The 20419-nt window shown below is 37.3% G+C and overlaps 1 protein-coding gene across 4 annotated transcripts in view; it reads left to right on the top strand.

The window, feature by feature from the left end:
* Positions 1-20419, top strand: part of ADD3 (adducin 3) — a 124029-nt gene that overhangs the window by 19182 nt on the left and 84428 nt on the right. The window lies entirely within an intron of this gene.

Here is a 20419-nt window from a genome sequence, read left to right as displayed (position 1 = left end):
TGGTATTAAATACTTTCATAATGTTGGGTAAACATCACCAACATCAATTTCCAGAACTCTTTTCATCTTGTAACACTGAAATTTTATACCCATTCAACAATAACTTCCCATTCCCCCTCCTGTATTCCTGGATCAGAAAAATTAAGATCAAGATTTTGGGTGATACAAAATCTGTTATTCCTGTTCCTAATCAAGATGTAATTTGAAACCCTCTATACAGGTCTGTATTGTGCAACAAAGATTATGATTGACATTCAAGACCCAGGAATTGAGACAAGGGACACAGAACCTATGGCCTTTGATACATATTTCAAAGTGAAGAATTTAGCTGCATTATAATTGGAAGAGACCTCACCCTTCAGCTGTGCAAATTATATGTTGGTGGATGGGAGAGGGGGTGATAATTATGGGAGAGGCAGGGATCAGCAAACTGGTGCTAGCTGATCTGCTAGCTCTGCCCCCAGGACCCAATAAAAAGGAATTTTCCCCAGTAATAGAAATTGGGGTTCCACAGGTTTGTAGGTTTCATTGGATGCTAAAATTCTGCCTTTGTTGAATCATTCAGACTTTCTATTATGAGCAGAAGTGGGAATTCTCTGTAAACTTTATCATTTGGAGAGGCAAAATTTGGGAGAGTAAAGAGGAGGATGAAATCTAGACTCATAGAATTTTGGAAATCCTCACCTCATTTTTATGGGCGAAGGACTTCGTTTGATTGAGTGAAATGACATGTTCAGAGTGGCTGATGTAGACTCACAACTGTGATTCCTGACTCTCAGTCTAGTGCTTTTTCTACTTTATCACATTACCAGCCATCTTAACCCATTCATGCAATTCTGGGGTGAGGGAGTTCACCAGAATTCCACTTGACCTTCCTTAGAGCAGGGTTTAGGCAGGATGGGAGACCTTTATCTCTTAGGGATTTGAAGCTGCTTTTCAAGAAATAGTTGGTACCTTTCTTTGTTTTAATCTTTCATTGAATTAGGGATTGTATTGTAAAGAAGTTTTTCTTCTAAAAATCTGGACCATGTCGTGAACTTTCTTATTATCTTGACAAAAAGCTATGCTGATCTTCTATATATTGTTCCAGTTTAAGCATACTCACCACTGAAGCAAGTCATGTACATGGTAAGTGTTACTGACATGTTTAGGAACATTATATTGAAAATTCAAACTAGATATATTTGGCTGCCTTGATTTTTTTTTTTTTCTTTCTTTCTGGAAAAGAACATATTTAAATGAGAAACAGTTCCACCCTCTGATGAAAAGAAAAAGTTTTAGGTCATTTGTTTCAGTAAAATAGATGATAGAATTTATGGCCCCAATTTTCCATTATTTTCAACTAAGTGTCCCATTACATAAGGCACAGCAAAGGAAGAAATTGGTCATAGAAATGTTAATGTTTTAGTATAATTTTGTGATTAAACTCAGTTATCAAATAAGATTTTTAGCTATCATATGTTGCATCATACCAAGGACTTTGAATGGAATCAGATTTTTTTTTCAGTGTTTTGCTATAGCATTTGGTTTCATGACAACAGTTTCAGTAGGCAGTGTTCAAGATAACCTGGTCTTTTCAAAATATTTATTACATATGGCCTTATGTAATACATCCTTCTCAGGAACTGAAAAGACTCATTATTATGGTGGGTGTGTAAATAAAATATAATTGCTTTTGATTTTACTATGGGTATAAAAGATGTGTTTTGCTCTGATTTTAAACCAATGTTAATAGGAGTAGGTACAAGGTCAGAGTACTTACTGGAGAACTTTGAGTTCAGTGTTTAAGTTGATTTAAACTACTTGGAGGCTAGCTGTGTTTCATGATGACAGTATTTGTATTTAAAACCTTATAGGTCAATTTTATGAAAACCATGTCATATTTCTTTTAATTATTGATTTTTTAAAAGCTTCTATTGGTGTTTCTCCCTGAGATTTTGGTCTATAGAGAATAAAATGTCTTTTAAATAGATGCTTCAATTACCTGAAATTCCTTGGGTCCTTTAATGGAAGAGAACCAAATGATTAAGCACACAAGGGAGTTTCAGGGATGTATTGGAAGCAATGACTTCTACGTGGGTGCTAAAGTCAGCGCACTTTGACTCCAGTATCTTCTTTTGTCTAGTGTACTTACAATCAACATTCAGAGGGAAAACTGTAATATTTTGCACAAGTCTTAAGCAATAAAGATAAATGTATTCACGAATGTATATGAAACCAGAAGTTGGAATGATGGCTTTTAGATATTGGAGGAACATAAGTGAGAAGGCCACATGTTTGGCTGGTTACTATAAGAATTGACATTTATTTACCATTTATGATCAGAGTAATTAATTATGGGTTTCTCCAAAGTGTTTTGATAACCCACTACATTTTCTTTTAAGAGGTTTAGTCATAAGCGTTTGGGCCTTCTGTTCAGGGATGGCTTTTGTACACAGTTTTATTTGAAGTCTCATATGAAGGCCCTAGACTACTGCTGTCCCCTTCCCCAAAATACAAGTGTAATTTAAAATTTTCTAGTAGCCATGTTGAAAAAAAAAGAAACGTGAATTTTATTGAACACAATTTAAAAATATCCAACAGGTAATCAATATTAATGAAGTGTTGATTCATTGAAATATTGATTCAGTGAAAGATTAATGAAATATTTTGCTCTTTTTTTAATATACCAAGTCTTTGAAATCCTGTATATATTTTACATTTTAGTACATCTCAGTTCATACTGGCTGCATTTCAAGTACTCAGTGGTCACATGTGGCTGGTGGCTACCAAATTGGACAGCACAGCTCTAGAACATCTTTCTCTTTTGTCCCACATCAGTGTTGAGGATTCTTCCACTAGAAATTTATTTTGGAGGGACTACAGTCTTGCCATCTATCTCTATCTATGCTCTTCTATAATTGAGTGGAAAATGAAAAACTCCATAGAGGAAAAAACAATTCTCAATCATATTTGTTTTAACAATTTTTCGCCTTTACAGAAACTAGTACTGCTGAAGAAATGCCAGTGTTACTGAATGGGAACTTTAGAGGGCAGCTGCAGTTGGTGTGCGTAGGTGAAGAGAGCTGGGGTAGAAAAGGAAGAGTCAGCACTGGGTTGTGGAAATAGGACAGATCTCACTTTGAATCCTGCTGGCCTTGAGCAAGTTACTTCACTTCTCTGAGCCTTTTTACTTTATTCATGTGTAAAATTGGGATAAAATTACCTATCTCTTGAGTTGCTATGAAGATTAAATAAGATGATGTATGTGAAGTATGTCCTATGTATCTGGTACCTATGAGGTGCTCAATAAGTTTGTGTTGAGTAAATGATTGTTGCTTGCTTATGTCCCCCACTCCCAAATCCCTGCTTGTGAGAGGAATAAGGAAGGAGGTAGGTATGCCTAAAATGAATGTCGAAATAGAGTAAAGAAGCCTATCCTGTTTTCTAAACTGATTGGGATTCAATGTTTGTCCAGAAGAAACTAGTCCCTAAGCATTGTGTTTAATTGAGATTTTAATTCAGGACCATTATCTGAAAGGTTCACAAAGGAATGATGTGAAATAGTTCGTACTCTACATTGCTGAAATAGAAATGAATTTTGTCAATTTTATTTCAGTATACTTATTTCAATAATCAGTAAAAATAGAACCTGCAAATGTTTCTAAAATTTGTTTCAATTATTTAAGAGAAAAATCTCAATTATTAAAGATACCTCTTTATCTTTTTACCACAAGGGATTTTGCAATTTGGAATTTATGTTTTGCATCTACTTCAGAAGGCTTGTCTTCAGAGTGATAGTATACTGATGATTGTAAACTTGTGTAGTAATTGGAACTGAGGAAAACTTTTCTAAATGGAAGGAAAGCTGCCACTTGGTGACTGAGCTTTATGTTACAATGCAAGTGACCTTTTCTTCTTGCTCAGGCATTAACATCAATTTGTATTTTTAGATAGAACGGGGACTTTCTGTGTCATTAGCTGTATAGCATATTCTGAATCTATTTAGGAGGGAGTTTTCAATCATACATATATTTCTGATTTGCTATGCATTTTGAGAAATTTATAATTCACTGAAATGTGGGAAAGCGTGGAGTGTTCTGAACAGATGATTAGATTAGATATGAACTTTTCAAAGCTTTGTGTGCACCCAACGTGTAGCCCACATCTGTGGTAATGTTCTTGGAAATCGGTCACATTTGAAGATTCAGTTCTTTGCCAATAGCATCTGGTTGCACTTTGCATTACAGACTTTGAAAGTAGTTTTTGAATTGCAAAAGAGCAAACCACATGACACATTTTCTTACCTGACTGAAAGTTGTTTACAGTTATAGGTGAACTTTAACAAACAAGGTAACTAAAGGCATAATTGTCCAAATGCATGGATTGTTATCACTGACACCTGAGATAGAGGATTCTTATAGTTACCAGCTTTTCAAGTTGTCCAGACTTTTTCATTATTCTAATGACCCCTGACAGAGGTCTTATTTACTAAAAGTTCTTTAAAGTTTGTGGAATTTTGAAGGCACTGACCTGGTTGGAATACACTGTGCTCATTGGCAATCATGAAATGGTGTTAATTGACGTGATTGGCATTCCTTTACCAATTGCTTACAGCTCCCTACAGGTGTTAGTAGTTACATTCTTGTGTAGATCTTTGTCATAACTGATTGTGTGAGCTTTTGATATAATAATAGAAATATAGGGCTAGGCAACCTAGAGAAGATTTGTGCCATGTGTTAAGTGGCATGAATCTAGGCTAACCTGTGAACTAGGCAAAATATGTCCTTGGTTTCCTTAAGATTCCCTTCTCAGCACCCCCTGTTTTTGCTTTCTTTTGCTTTCTTCCTCTTGACTTTCCAGGTGGCTAACCTGTATCAGATAATCTCTGTTGAAATGTTAGTTAATTAGTTCACTGCTTTTCCGGAGATGTTTACATTTTAAAAGTGAGATCTTTTAATAACAAGGCTTTCAAGGTCCCTAGTGGGATAGTGAGTAACAAGTATTGGGGTAGATTCTGTGGACTGGGCCCAGGCTTGGTGTCAGGATTGTAGGGCCCCACTGTCCAATACAGCAAGCACTAGCTGCATGTAGCTACTGACCACCTGAAATGTAGCTAGAATTAATTGAGATGTACTGTTAAGTGTAAAATACACACTAGATTTCTAAGACTTAGTACAAGAAAAAGACTGTAAAATAACTCAATTTTTAATATTTATTACATGTTGAAATGATATTTTGATATATTGGGTTACATAAAATATATTACTAAAATTAATTTACCCTGTTTCTTTTTACGTTTTTAATGTGACTACTAGAAAATTTAAAAGCAGTTATGGGGACTTCCCTGGTGGTGCAGTGGTTAAGAATCTGCCTGCCCATGCAGGGGACAAGGGTTTGAACCCCGGTCCGGGAAGATCCCACATGCCACGGAGCAACTAAGCCCGTGTGCCACAACTACTGAGCCCGCATGCCACAACTACTGAACCCACGTGCCACAACTACTGAAGCCCGCACACCTAGAGCCCATGCTCCACAACAAGAGAAGCCACCGCAGTGAGAAGCCTGCACACTGCAACGAAGAGTAGCCCCCACTCGCTGCAACTAGAGAAAGCCCACGTGCAGCAACAAAGACCCAGCACAGCCAAAATAAATAAGTATATAAATTTATTTAAAAAAATAAATAAATAAAATAAAAGCAGTTATGGCTCACATTTTATTTCTATTGGACAATGCTATTATAAGGACAAGAGAGTTTATGTTGTGTTCTTACTGTTGGGAGCTTGCAGAGGTTCAGGGAAATGCTCCCTCAGGATGCCTTAGCTACCGCTATTCCAGCTGACTTGGCTGGGCCACTTTGTATTACAGTGCTGTTTTGAGAGCTGTTGCCTACAAGCAGCCACTGTCTCTCCTTGTTCTCTAACTCTCCCAATTCATGAAGTATGTACGTATGTATTTATTTATTTTCATGAGGAATTTAAAAAAAAATTACTCTGCCCACAACCTCTAATGGTTGTTATCTCCTGACTAGCTTCTTCTTGAAGGTAGGTGATTAAAAAGATTAATTTATAGCTACTATTTATTGGGCACTGTCCATGTACCAGATACTGTGCTAGATACTTTACATAAAATCTTGAATCCTAACATCACTTCTTCAAGACTGATAATTATAAATGACAAAAGAGATTCAGATACATTGTGACTTTGCCCTGGGTCAGCTAGTGGCAGCTATGTGGCAAAATCAGGATCCCATCCCAAATCTCTCTGATTCCAGAGCCATTGTTCTTTCTGCTTTATTATGCTCTACTCATGTTTTCCATTAACTATGTGTGTACTTTAGTCTGAAACAGAGTGCTCTCTATAAAGGGCTCTCTTGCCAAATGGTGTTGACTGATCTTTAAGTTGATTTCCTTTGTCTTGGTGAATGACTTCAGTGCTCCTCACTCCAGGTCACTTTCCTCCCCTGTCTAGTACCTAGTGAGTGGCCCAGACATTAATGGAGAGACTTAAGCTTATTGACAGCCTGTTGAGCAGGACAGATAATCTAAAAGCCTCCTGTGAAAGAGCATCCCTTCTAAAGTCAATCAACAAAGAATGTTTCAGATGTCTTCAGGAAGAGATACAAGAAGAGAACTCTGAATGCCAGGAATATCAAATCTTAGACTTCAGAGACTGGCCATATAAGGAAGGGGCTTTTTATAGACAAAGGGGGTGAAGTAAAATAATGGGATAGAATAAGCGTATTGAGCTGGATAAGTCTTGTATAATCCTAGGCCATCGTTTAATGGCTGTGTCCTTGACATTGTTGCATTAAGAATGAGAGCAAGGGAAATAGTCCATGTGTTGGCATGCTTGTCTATAAATTAGAGTAGATATAGTCATAACTCATGAGTGCTCTGGAAGGCTGGATGCTGCATTTACTCTGCTGCCTTCACTTAGGCTCAAGCAAGTGGTATTGACTTTGAAAATAAAAATAAGGGGAGAAAAGGAAGATCAAAGAGGTTCAAGAAGTGAAACTAGCCTGGACGTGGGCCACAGGGAGGTTTGGGCAAATTCAAAAATGCAAAGCCCTTTTATACATGTACACACATTGTATTGATAATACTAAAAGCTGTGTAAACTGTAAAATACTGTTATTTCAGGAAAGGAACTGTGATATACTAGAAAGAAAATAAAATTTCTAACTAGGTGGTGTAGATTCAATTTTCCCAGCTCTACCACCCCTAACTGTGTAACCCTAGGAAATTATAGAATCTGAGATACTCATTGTCTTTCTACCTCTCTGACTTTCCTTCATGGTTTAATAAGATTGTGATGAGTTTGAAAATGCTTTGGGTATGCTCATGTGCTGTATGCATGTTTTTAGTGTTTTTATACTGTTATTTACTCTTCATCTGAAGTGTTGCTTACCTGTGAAACTTCATTGAGAGGAAAAAATGGGTACCCAAGAACACACATGATTAAAGGAAGTTAGAGTTAAATGGCCAACAAGTAGGACTAATTTGGCTCACATCCCTAGGCTTTATAAAAGGGACAGTGGCAGCCTTGTGGGTGAAGGGAATGTGGACCTAATTGCTTATTTAATTCATTCATCCTTTTAACCCCTTTTAAAACTTGACTTTTGTAGGTCGATTATATAATGCATGAGTGTGAAAGCACACATGATGTTTCTGTTTAAGTGAAAAGCGCTATTCCGTGACTATTTTTTAAAAGATTTTGATATATTCATAGTAATAAACCTGGTTTGCATTTCTTTGAGGCTCATGGTCTTCAACTTCCGACCAAGTTAGTAAAGGGTTGCTATAACTACCAGATGGCAGTCTTTCTTAATCCAGTGTTAGACACCAACAGACTTACACAGAATGAATGTAAGCAGAATTGAAGCACAGAATTTGAAGTATTATTTAAACTGCTTATCTTGTAAATTTAGCATAAAGAGGATAAATTGTATATATTCATCTTACCATGCAATTTTTTGGTTCTCAGGGCAATCCCGGAATGCATCTTTAGTTTGTATTCTATGTAAAATGCTGGCTACAGGGATATTTTGCCAAATGCCAGTTTGAAATTTACTTGGGATCCATCCAGATGGCAGATCAGTTGTGCTAATCAACTGAGCCCATTTCTGGGGAATGGAATTTCATAGCAGGAGCAGTATTCTTGAAGTATAGTTATTTTTAAAATAAATTAAATTTTAATTTTAAAATTCTCATGTGCTATATTGAAATGTATGTAGTATAAACATTGTAATATATGTAGTGCAGATACTTCATGCATTTTTATAAGTAATAAACAGCAGGAACAGTAGGTTCATTGTATTGTATTCATTTGTTTCTCATTTCTATTTTGAGTTCCTGGGATCATAACTTGCTTCCCCTTAATCTCTATGAACAAGAAAGATACTGAAGTGCAGATGGGTTAAACCTAGTAAAGGTAGGCAACTCACTTTCTGTGTAGAATTAGCTTTAAACTAATACTCTGTTTAAGGTGAGGTGGTAGATAGGCTTAGTGAAAGACAACTTGGCACAAATGAAAAAGAATTCAAACAACATACATGGGGATTAGACCTGAAGAACTAATATGACTCCTTTTTATCCTCAAAGTTAACCTGTATAAGTGTTAATATACACTTTCATGTTCACATTAGAAACCTCATGCCCCAGAGTAGCATTTCCCACAGTATGTTCTGTAGATCATTAGTTCTAAAAGATTTCCCATGAAAAATAGTTCCAAATATGTTTGGGAAACTATTTTCTGCACTCTTTCTCTTAAAGGCTCATAATGAATATTAGCATAGCAAAGACTGAGAAGTATTGCTAAGTACTGGGTTGACCTTAAAAAAAAAAAAAAAAACCTCAGTGTATCGCAAATTAAATATGTCACATAGACCAGGGAAATCAATCAGTCTCTCTAATAAAATGTATTAATATCCCATGGAACTCTTGTTTCTTAGAATATACTGGGGGAAATAATGCCCTTAAGTAATGTGTTAGCAGATCTCAGAGCTTATTTTTGTGATTACTCTTTTTTTAAAAAAATCACAATTAAAATTATATTTGGCAGTTATAGATATCTTAGCCTGGGGGATAGAATGCTTGTGTTTAAACTTTTGTTTTAAAATTATAAGACAACTTTACATAGAAATTCTATAATTTTACATAAAAATGTTCATTTCTATGAGGTATGTCTTTACATTGATATTCATATCTTTTGGGGGCATTTTGATGTTTTTTGTAAATGTAATTTTTCTTATACCTTAAAATTTACATTTACTTTTGATAGACCAGATAATTTCTTTAGCAAGCTATTTTCTAATTATATATTGTTTCACGAATAAAATAAAATGTAATTGTTTTAAATTCAACTCTCAGGTAAAGAGACATTTTAGTAGCAATTAAACTAGTCTGTAATTGTTTTTACCTGAACTGGAAGGAAAATCAAAGATTTCAGTAACCCAAGATACTGCTATGAAATTTGTTCTATGAAATGAGGTTTTGAGACTGTCAACTTAAACAATGACACTCTACAGATGAACAAATTACTTCTCTATATCAAAGCCTACTATTTATATTCTCTAACCTGAATATACATCATGGATTTTAAGCATTTGCTTTTCATGAATTCCTTAAAAATGACATCTGAGAATTTTAAAAAATGTTACAGCTAAATGTGGATCTTGAATCATCCCCAGGTTGGAAAACTGGAAAGTTGTGTCGTATTGTGAGTAATAAAAAATACTAAATATATTCAAGCTTAGTGTGAGCCAGCGCATACATTAAGTTAAACCAAAAAAGCTTAACCAGCCACGTTTCAGGTTTTGGGATATGTAATGTATAAATATAACCTCCTACAAGAAAAGAAACAGCTGGGCTTCCCTGGTGGCGCAGTGGTTGAGAGTCCGCCTGCCGATGCAGGGGACACAGGTTCGTGCCCCGGTCCGGGAAGATCCCGCATGCCGCGGAGTGGCTGGGCCCATGAGCCATGGCCGCTGAGCCTGCGCTTCCGGAGCCTGTGTTCCGCAAAGGGAGAGGCCACAACAGTGAGAGGCCCGCGTACCACAAAAAAAAAAAAAAAATGAAATAGCTGTCTTACCCATTAACCACCAAACTAAACCATATTTTATTTTCAGTTGTATTTGGAAGACCATGTTTCTGTTAGCTTTGGCTTGCCATTTGCTGAATAACTAAAAATGGCATGTTTAAAACTAAGTAGTATTTAATGACTAGACCATCAAACCCCAAATGGAATTGAGGGAGAGATTCTTTTACTGAAATATAAAAATTTTTTTCCCTTTAGTATTATGTTAGACAGTACAAGATCCTTAAACTTGCTCTCTTATGGAACATAAAGTAAATATCTTATCCACACAGTTTCCTTTCATCCATAGGATTGGTTAGTGAGGAAGCCTAAAGATTATAGTGATAACTAACTCCACCAGAAAGGAGCTGCTCAGCAACAGAAACAGGATCAAAAATTTTACAGCCGAGTTAGATGAGCTGACGAAAGAGAAACTGCACATGTGGAACTAACTTTCCCAGTTACCTGTAGAAGGACCGGCTCTCTTACTGCCAGTGATAGTGTGAAGCCTTTTAGACTGGTGGTTCTCAGACATCAGCCTGCATCAGAAGCAGCCGGTGGGCTTGTTAAGCCATAGATTGCTGGGCTGCACCCCACACTTCCTGGTTCAGCAGTTTGGAGTAAGGCCCAATAATTTGAATTTCTAATAAATTTTCAGGTGATGTTGCTGTTCGGAGACCAAATTTGAGAACCACTGTTTTTTTCCTAGACTAGGATATCTTTCTGAATCTTCTCTTTTCCTTTCGTTCCTTTTCCTCCCTCATGCCACCCGCTGTCCCCAACAAAGCCAGCTGTCTTCTGTTATGGAACTGTTCCAGAAGCCCTCTTTTCTTATTAGCTTTTTTTACATTGGTTTCCTTTATGTTTTTTAACCATCTACAGTGAGACAGCATTGTACAGTGGAGTCAATTTATAACTGTACAATATTTTTACCAGTCTTGGAATTCTTTATACTTTCTCCAAGCCTTGATATTTCTCATGTAAACATCCTCTTTCATAGTTTAGAAAATACATCTTCCTTTTAAAGTTTAAAGTCTTGTTGCATTTTTGGGGGGAGGTGGTGGATGTGTTTATTACCTGGACAGTGGTGTTGGTAAAATGAGTATATACATACATCCATACATCTAATTGTACTCATTAATTGTGTTCAATTTTTTTTTCACATCTTTATTGGAGTACCTATCATTCTTTGAGGGGGAAAAAATATCACCATTGGAAGCCACATTTTTTTTCACATCTTTATTGGAATATAATTGCTTTACAATGCTGTGTTAGTTTCTGCTTTACAACAGAGTGAGTCAGCTATACATATACATATATCCCCATATCTCCTCCCTCTTGCATCTCCCTCCCACCCTCCCCTCTAGGTGGTCACAAAGCACCAAGCTGATCTCCCTGAGCTATGCGGCTGCTTCCCACTAGCTATCTATTTTACATTTGGCAGTGTATTTATGTCCATGCCACTCTCACTTCGTCCCAGCTTACCCTTCCCCCTCCCTGTGTCCTCAAGTCCATTCTCTACGTCTGCATCTTTATTCCTGTCCTGCCCCTAGGTTCTTCACAACCAATTTGTTTTTTGTTGTTTTTTTTAGATTCCATATATATGTGTTAGCATACGGTATTTGCTTTTCTCTTTCTGACTTACTTCACTCTGTATGACAGACTCTAGGTCCATCCACCTCACTACAAATAATTCAGTTTCGTTCCTTTTTGTGGCTGAGTAATATTCCATTGTATATATGTGCCACATCTTCTTTAACCATTCATCCGATGATGGACAGTTAGGTTGCTTCCATGTCCTGGTAATTGTAAATAGTGCTGCAGTGAATATTGTAGTACATGTCTCTTTCTGAATTATGGTTTTCTCAGGATATATGCCCAGTAGTGGGATTGTTGGGTCATATGGTAGTTCTATTTTTAGTTTTTTAAGGAACCTCCATACTCTTCTCCCTAGTGGCTGTATCAGTTTACATTCCCACTAACAGTGCAGGAGGATTCCCTTTTCTCCACACCCTCTCCAGCATTTATTGTTTCTAGATTTTTTGATGATGGCCATTCTGACTGGTGTGAGGTATTACCTCATTGTGGTTTTGATTAGCATTTCTCTAACGATTAGTGATGTTGAGCATCTTTTCATGTATTTGTTGGCCATCTCTGTGTCTTCTTTAGAGAAATGTCTATTTAGGTCTTCTCCCCATTTTTTGATTGGGTTGTTTGTTTTTGTGATGTTGCACTGCATGAGCTGCTTTTATATTTTGGAGATTGATCCTTTGTCAGTTGCTTCGTTTGCAAATATTTTCTCCCATTCTGAGGTTTGTCTTTTCATCTTGTTTATGGTTTCCTTTGCTGTGCAAAAGCTTTCAAGTTTCATTAGGTCCCATTTGTTTATTTTTGTTTTTATTTCCCTTACTCTAGGAGGTGGGTCAAAAAAGATCTTGCTGTGATTTATGTCATAGAGTGTTCTGCCTAAGTTTTCCTCCAAGAGTTTTATAGTATCTGACCTTACATTTAGGTCTTAATCCATTTTGAGTTTATTTTTGTGTATTGTGTTAGGAAGTGTTCTAATTTCATTCTTTTGATGTATCTATCCATTTTTCCCAGCACCACTTATAGAAGAGGCTGCCTTTTCTCCATTTTATATTCCTGCCTCCTTTGTCACAGATGAAGTGACCATATGTGTGTGGGTTTATCTCTGGGCTTTCTATCCTGCTCCATTGATCTATATTTCTGTTTTTGTGCCGGTAACATATTGTCTTGATTACTGTAGCTTTGTAGTATAGTATGAAGTCAGGGAGCCTGATTCCTCCAGCTCCAGTTTTCTTTCTTAAGATTGCTTTGGCTATTCGGGGTCTTTTGTGTTAACATACAAATTGTAAAATTTCTTGTTCTAGTTCTGTGAAAAATGCCATTGGTAATTTGATAGGGATTGCATTGAACCTGTAGATTGCTTTGGGTAGTATAGTCATTTTCACAATATTGATTCTTCCAATCCAGGAGCATGGTATATCTCTTCATCTGTTTATGTTATGTTTGATTTCTTTCATCAGTGTTTTATAGTTTTCAGAGTACAGGTCTTTTGCCTCCTTAGGTAAGTTTGTTCCTAGGTATTTTATTCTTTTTGTTGCGATGGTAAATGGTATTGTTTCCTTAATTTCTCTTTCTGATCTCTCGTTGTTAGTGTATAGGAATGCAAGAGATTTCTGTGTATTAATTTTGTATCCTGCAACCTTATCAAATTCATTGATTAGTTCTAGTAGTTTTCTGGTGGCATCTTTAGGATTTTCTATGTATAGTATCATGTTATTGGCAAACAGTGACAGTTCTACTTCTTCTTTTCCAATTTGTATTCTTTTTATTTCTTTTTCTTCTCTGATGGCCGTGGCTAGGACTTGCAGTACTGTGTTGAATAATAGTGGTGAGAGTGGACATCCTTGTTTTGTTCCTGATCTTAGAGGAAATGCTTTCAGTTTTTCACTATTGAGAATGATGTTTGCTGTGGGTTTGTCATAATATGGCTTTTATTATGTTGAGGTAGGTTCCCTCTATGCCTAGTTTCTGGAGAATTTTTATCATAAATGGGTGTTGAATTTTGTCAAAAGCTTTTTCTGCATCTATTGAGATGATCATGTGGTTTTTATTCTTCAGTTGGTTAATATGGTGTATCACATTGATTGATTTGCGAATATTGAAGAATCCTTGTATCCCTGGGATAAATCCCACTTGATCATGGTGTATGATCCTTTTAATGTGTTGTTGGATTCTGGTTGCTAGTATTTTGTTGAGGATTTTTGCATCTATGTTCATCAGTGATATTGGTCTATGATTTTCTTTTTTTGTGATATCTTTGTCTGGTTTTGGTATCAGGGTGATGGTGGCCTCGTAGAACGAGTTTGGGAGTGTTCCTCCCTCCGCAATTTTTGGAAGAGTTTGAGAAGGATAAGTGTTAACTCTTCTGTAAATGTTTGATAGAATTCACCTGTGAAGCCATCTGGTCCTGGACTTCTGTTTGTTGGAAGATTTTTGATTACAGTTTCAATTTCATTACCTGTGAGTGATCTGTTTATATTTTCTAATTCTTCCTGGTTCAGTCTTGCAAAGTTGTACTTTTCCAAGAATTTGCCCATTTCTTCCAGGTTGTCCATTTTATTGGTGTCTAGTTGCTTATAGTAGTCTCTTAGGATCTTTTGTATTTCTGCGGTGTCAGTTGTAATCTCTCCTTTTTTGCTTCTAATTTTATTGATTTGAGTCCTCTCCCTTTTTTTCTTGATGAATCTGGCTAAAGGTTTATCAGTTTTGTTTATCTTCTCAAAGAACCAACTTTCCGTTTTATTGATCTTTGCTATTGTTTTGTTCATTTCTATTTCATTTATCTCTGCTCTGATCGTTATGATTTCTTTCCTTCTACTAACTTTGGGGTTTCTTTGTTCTTCTTTTTATAGTTGCTTTAGGTGTAAGGTTAGATTGTTTGAGATTTTTCTTGTTTCTTGAGGTGAGCTTGAATTGCTATGAACTTCCCTCTTAGAACTGCTTTTGCTGCGTCTCATAGATTTTGTATCGTCATATTTTCGTTGTCATTTGTTTCTAAGTATTTTTTGATTTCTTCTTTGATTTCTTCAGTGATCTCTTAGTTATTTAGCAGCGCACTGTTTAGCCTCCATGTATTTGTGTTTTTTACTGTTTTTTTTCCTGTAATTGATTTCTAATCTCATAGTGTTGGGGTCAGAAAAGATGCTTGATATGATTTAAGTTTTCTTAAATTTTCCAAGCCTTGATTTGTGACCCAAGATGTGATCTATTCTGGAGAACGTTTCATGAAGGAAAGTGTATTCTTCCACTTTCAGGTGGAATGTCCTAAAAATATCAATTAAGTCTATCTGGTCTGTTGTGCCATTTAAATCTTGTGTTTCCTTATTCCTTTTCTGTCTGATTGATCTGTCTGTTGGTGTCAGTGGGGTGTTAAAGTCTCCCACTATTATTGTCTTACTGTTGATTTCTCCTTTTTTGGCTGTTAGCATTTGCCTTATGTATTGAGGTGCTCCTATTTTCGGGGCATAAATATTTATAATTGTTATGTTTTCTCCTTGGATTGATTGATCCCTTGATCATTATGTAGTGTCCTTCCTTATCTCTTGTAACTGTCTTTATTTTAAAGTCTATTTTATCTGATATGAGTATTGCTACTCCAGCTTTCTTTTGACTTCCATTTGCATGGAATATCTTTTTCCATCCCCTCACTTTCAGTCTGTATGTGTCCCTGGGTCTGAAGTGGGTTTCTTGTAGAAAGTGGGTTTCTCTGTGTTTCCTGCTCAGAGAAGTTCCTTTAGCATTTGTTGTAAAGCTGGTGCTGAATTCTCATACCTTTTGCTTGTCTGTAAAGCTTTTGATTTCTCCGTCGAATCTGAACGAGATCCTTGCCAGGTAGACTAATCTTGGTTGTAGGTTTTTCCCTTTCATCACTTTGAATATGTCCTGCCACTCCCTTCTGGCTTGCAGAGTTTCTGCTGAAAGATCAGCTGTTAACCTTATGGGAATTCCCTTGTATGTTATTTGTTGCTTTCCCTTGCTGCTTTTAATAATTTTTCTTTGTATGTAATTTTTGGTAGTTTGATTAATATGTGTCTCGGCATGTTTCTCTTTGGGTTTATCCTGTATGGGACTCTCTGCGCTTCCTGGACTTGATTGACTATTTCCTTTCCCACGTTAGGGAAGTTTTCAACTATGATCTCTTCAAATATTTTCTCAGACCCTTTCTTTTTCTCTTCTTGTGGGACCCCTTATAATTAAAATGTTGGTGCGTCTCATGTTGTCCCAGAGGTCTCTGAGATTTTCCTCAATCCTTTTTATTCTTTTTTCTTTATTCTGCTCTCCAGCACTTATTTCTACCATTTTATCTTCCAGCTCACTTATCCGTTCTTCTGCCTCGGTTATTCTGCTATCGATTCCTTCTAGAGTATTTTTAATTTCAGTTATTGTTTTGTTCATCACTGTTTCTTTGCTTGTTAGTTCTTCTAGATCCTTGTTAAACGTTTCTTGTATTTTCTCCATTCTGTTTCCAAGATTTTGGATCATCTTTACTATCATTATTCTGAAGTCTTTTTCAGGTAGGTTGCCTATTTCGTCTTCATGTATTTGGTCTTGTAGGTTTTTACCTTGCTCCTTCGTCTGTAACATACTTTTTGTCATTTCATTTTTTTTTTTTTTTTTTTTTGGTAGGTGGGGCTGTATTCCTGTCTTACTGGTTGTTTGGCCTGAGGCATCCAGCACTGGAGTTTGCAAGACCCACCAAGCTGGGTCTTGGTGCTGAGATGAGAACCTCCAGGAGGTCTCACTCTGATTAATATTCCCTGGGGTCTGAGGTTCTCTGTTAATCCAGCAGTTTGGACTCGACGCTCCCACCACAGGAGCTCGGGCCCAGCCTCCAGCCTGGGAACCAAGATCCTGCAAGCTGTGTGGCACAGCAAAAAAAAAAAAAGAAAGAAAGAAAGAAAAGGAAAAAAAGGAGTGGTACAATAACAAAGAATAAAAAATAAAATAAAATTAGAGAGATAAAAAAATATATTAGGGGGCTTCCCTGGTGGCGCAGTGGTTGAGAGTCCACCTGCCGATGCAGGGGACACGGGTTCGTGCCCCGCTCTGGGAGGATACCACATGCCGCGGAGCGGCTGGGCCCGTGAGCCATGGCCGCTGAGCCTGTGCGTCCGGAGCCTGTGCTCCACAACGGGAGAGGCCACAACAGTGAGAGGTCCGCATACCGCAAAAAAAAAAATATATATATATATATATATATATATATACACATATATATTAGGAAAAATAAAAATATAATTGAAACAACTGCAACAAGGTAAACAAAACCACAACAGAAAAAAGAAAAAAAAGGGGGGGGGCGGGAACAAGTCAAAAGGAGCAGACCAATAACAAAGTATAAAGAATAAAATAAAATTAGAAAAAGATTTATTAGAAAAAAATAAAAATATAGGGGGTGGTGGTAGTGGGATGAATTGGGAGATTGGGATTGACATATACACTAATATGTATAAAATAGATAATAAGAGGGCTTCCCTAGTGGCGCAGTGGTGGAGAGTCCGCCTGCCGATGCAGGAGACATGGGTTCGTGCCCCAGTCTGGGAAGATCCAACATGCCGTGGAGCGACTAGGCCCGTGAGCCATGGCCGCTGAGCCTGTGCATCCGGAGCCTGTGCTCCGCAACAGGAGAGGCCACAACAGTGAGAGGCCCGCATACCAAAAAAAAAATAATAATAATAAAAAGAAGAAGAACCTGCTGTATAAAAAAAATAGAATTCAAAAATATAAATGAATCAACAACAGCAAGGTAAAACAGAACCCCAACTTAAAAGAAGGAAAAGGAAAAGAGAAAGAACAAGGCCTTGGCTATGGGGAAAATGAGTATATACATACATCCACATTCATCTAATTGTATTCATTAGTTATGTGCAGGTTTTTTAAATAAGAATTATAACTCAATAAAACTGGGAGGAAAAATTAGTCAAACATCAAAAACGGGGTCAGACTCCTTATTTCAGGGGAACGTTAAAACCCCCTGGCCAGAGAAGGCTTACCCCAGAGAAGCCTCCACCCTTAGAAGGCTTGCACTGCTCCTCAGCGTAGGCTCTACCAGAAAATCTTTAGGCAAAGTCATGTAAGTAGCCTTCCTGAATCATGTATATGCAGCATCAACAGGGTCCTTTATGGTTTAGAGAGATTAATAAGAAAGGTGCTTTGCCCCTGCTTGAGAAAAGGCAAAAAAGTTCGTCGTTGAGAGGTGGGATTGAGCTTCTGGGTCTATGAGCTGGTTGCCAGGAGTGGATCCTGCCCAGCCTCCAGGGTTGGGCCATGCTGGGAAGCGTGACTGTGTGTGCAACAAAAGGTAATTCCATAGCGGTGTAGTAATAGCTGTAGGAATGACTTGTTAGGCAATTGCCACTGGGTGTGTCCAAGGAGATTGGTGTTACTTTCACTGCTAGGGAAGGGCTCTGTAGCACTGGCACAGGGGCCTCAGTTTGCACTGCCATGTCCAGGCTTCAAGCTTCAGGGACAGCCTTGTCATTCTTAACTTCTACCATAGACTTCACGAAATTCGTGAGCAGTTTCAGATCACCTGTGCTGCTTCAACTCCATACTCCTTGTCCTTTCCAGAAAGACCTATATTTCTTTTTTTGTATGTTTCAGGTGTACAGCATTATAATTTGACATCTGAATATACTACAAGGTGATCACCATAAGTGTAGTTACCATTCATTTCAGCTTTTAAATAGATGATTCCCACTCTCTGTGGTACTGTCATATATGTGATCTTCTAAATTCATTTTGGCATTTTAAGGCAGGAGGATAGTGTTTCATAGAGGGGTGTGCAGGTCATTGCCCAGCAATCAAAAGTAGTGTCACGACTAGCCTGCTGGAGTGAGAAATTAGGTAGGGAGAATCAGACTATCCCTCTTCAAGCAACTGTTGCTTTAGCTGCGAACAAGACAGATTCTTTTGTTATCTCAGTCCCTTCCTGGCCCATGGTTAACTGGACTAGTGCTTTTTGCTTTCCAGAAATGGCCAGGTACTGAGTTCTGAGAATGAGCAGGTGGGTTTCTGGGGGACGGAGAGTTATAGGAGCACTAGGTGCATCATAAGAAAGTAAGAAAATGCTACGTGCAAGGAACTGTTCGTAGATGTTAAAGGTCATCTAGTTCAGCTTTCTCACTTGACATGGTAGGAAGTGGAATGTTTCCCAGACTTGCCCAAGGTCATAGTCATATAGCCAGCCATTTACAAATCACTTGACCACTGTTTCCGTCTTGCTGCAGGGCTTCTGCTGCTCTTTGACACTGGCATGAAGGGAAATTTTGTGGCATACTGAGATAGTAACTAGCCACATAGTTCAGCTTCTTAAGAAATTAATGGCATATAATATTTATTTTTAAAATCATAATGTTTTGGTGATTTAAAAATTATGTAAATCCAAAGAAATTGCTGCCATATCATAGCATATATTGTGTGCATGTGTGTATTTTATTTTTTTAAATAATGTTTGTTTCTGACTGTAAAAATAATACAAGCCCATTGTAAAATGTTTAGGAACTACAGATACAAGTTAGTAAATAAAAACCAGGAATAAATCATCCCACAGAAAGAGCCTAATATATTACAGTAGGCTATCGGTGCTTATAAACATCTCCAAAATTCAGTGACTTAATGCAGTGGTTTACTTTTCACTATGTGTAGTTCAATGTAAATGGGGAGAGGAGTGGTTCTGAGATCCAGGCCCATCCAAACAGTGGCTCCATCCCTCAGGGCCTTTGGATCCCACACTGGATCTTGGATCTTTTGCAACTGACCAGTAAGTGAGGGAAGAGAGAGACAATGAAGGAACCTGTAGTAGCTTTTAAGAACTAGTGTTCAAACCTGGGACAGCAGTGTAAAAACAATTTTGTATCTTGTTTATTAAAACATTTGCTTATCATTTGCCCCTAGTCATTAAGTACTACTGGAATATTATGCAGCCCTTACAAACTGTCCCATTATTAAGTGTTGTTTTAAAACAGATGTGAAAGATAGCTGCTGTACTCTAGATGCTCTTTAAAAGCACATGGTCTTGATGCACCCTTTCTGAAGGTTTGTGTGTGTGTTAAAATGTTTTATGCTCTTTGACTAAATCCTACTCCAAAGAATTCAGGAGCAGAGGAAACACGTAAAAAGCTGTATGCATAAGGATGAAAATTATATCTGTAAAATAGTGAAAAACTAGGAAAAAAACCTGAATTTATTTGAAAAGAACTGATCAAATAACTTTTTTTTTTTTTTTGCGGTACGCGGGCCTCTCACTGTTGGGGCCTCTCCCCTTGCAGAGCACAGGCTCCGGACGTGCAGGCTTAGCGGCCATGGCTCACGGGCCTAGCCACTCTGCGGCATGAGGGATCTTCCCAGACCGGGGCATGAACCCGTGTCCCCTGCATCGGCAGGCGGACTCTCAACCACTGCGCCACCAGGGAAGCCCTCAAATAACTTTTGATAAGTACATATGACATTGGAATACAGTGCTGCTGTTAACAATGATGATCTTTATTTGCTTAGAAAGATGTCACAACAAATGAGACTGCTAGGTTTCAGGGTAGCATATATAGTATGTAAAACTGAATATATGAATGTGTATGTGTATAAGAAGAGATAGATGTCCTTATGTGTGCTTGAAGGATGTTTACCAAAATGTTAACAGTAATTTATCTCTGAGTTGTTAGATTTGTGATTTTTATCAACTTTTCAGAAATGTTTTAGTAGTTTTTAATTTTAACATTGTGTATGAATCATTTTTATAAAATCAATAAAATTAGTAAAGTTATTATTAGAAGATAAA

This window comes from Delphinus delphis, chromosome 16, assembly GCF_949987515.2.
Source record: "Delphinus delphis chromosome 16, mDelDel1.2, whole genome shotgun sequence".
Classification (NCBI taxonomy): Eukaryota; Metazoa; Chordata; class Mammalia; order Artiodactyla; family Delphinidae; genus Delphinus; species Delphinus delphis.
The sequence above is the reverse complement of the archived record's forward strand: the minus strand, read 5'-3'. Positions and strand labels throughout refer to the sequence as shown.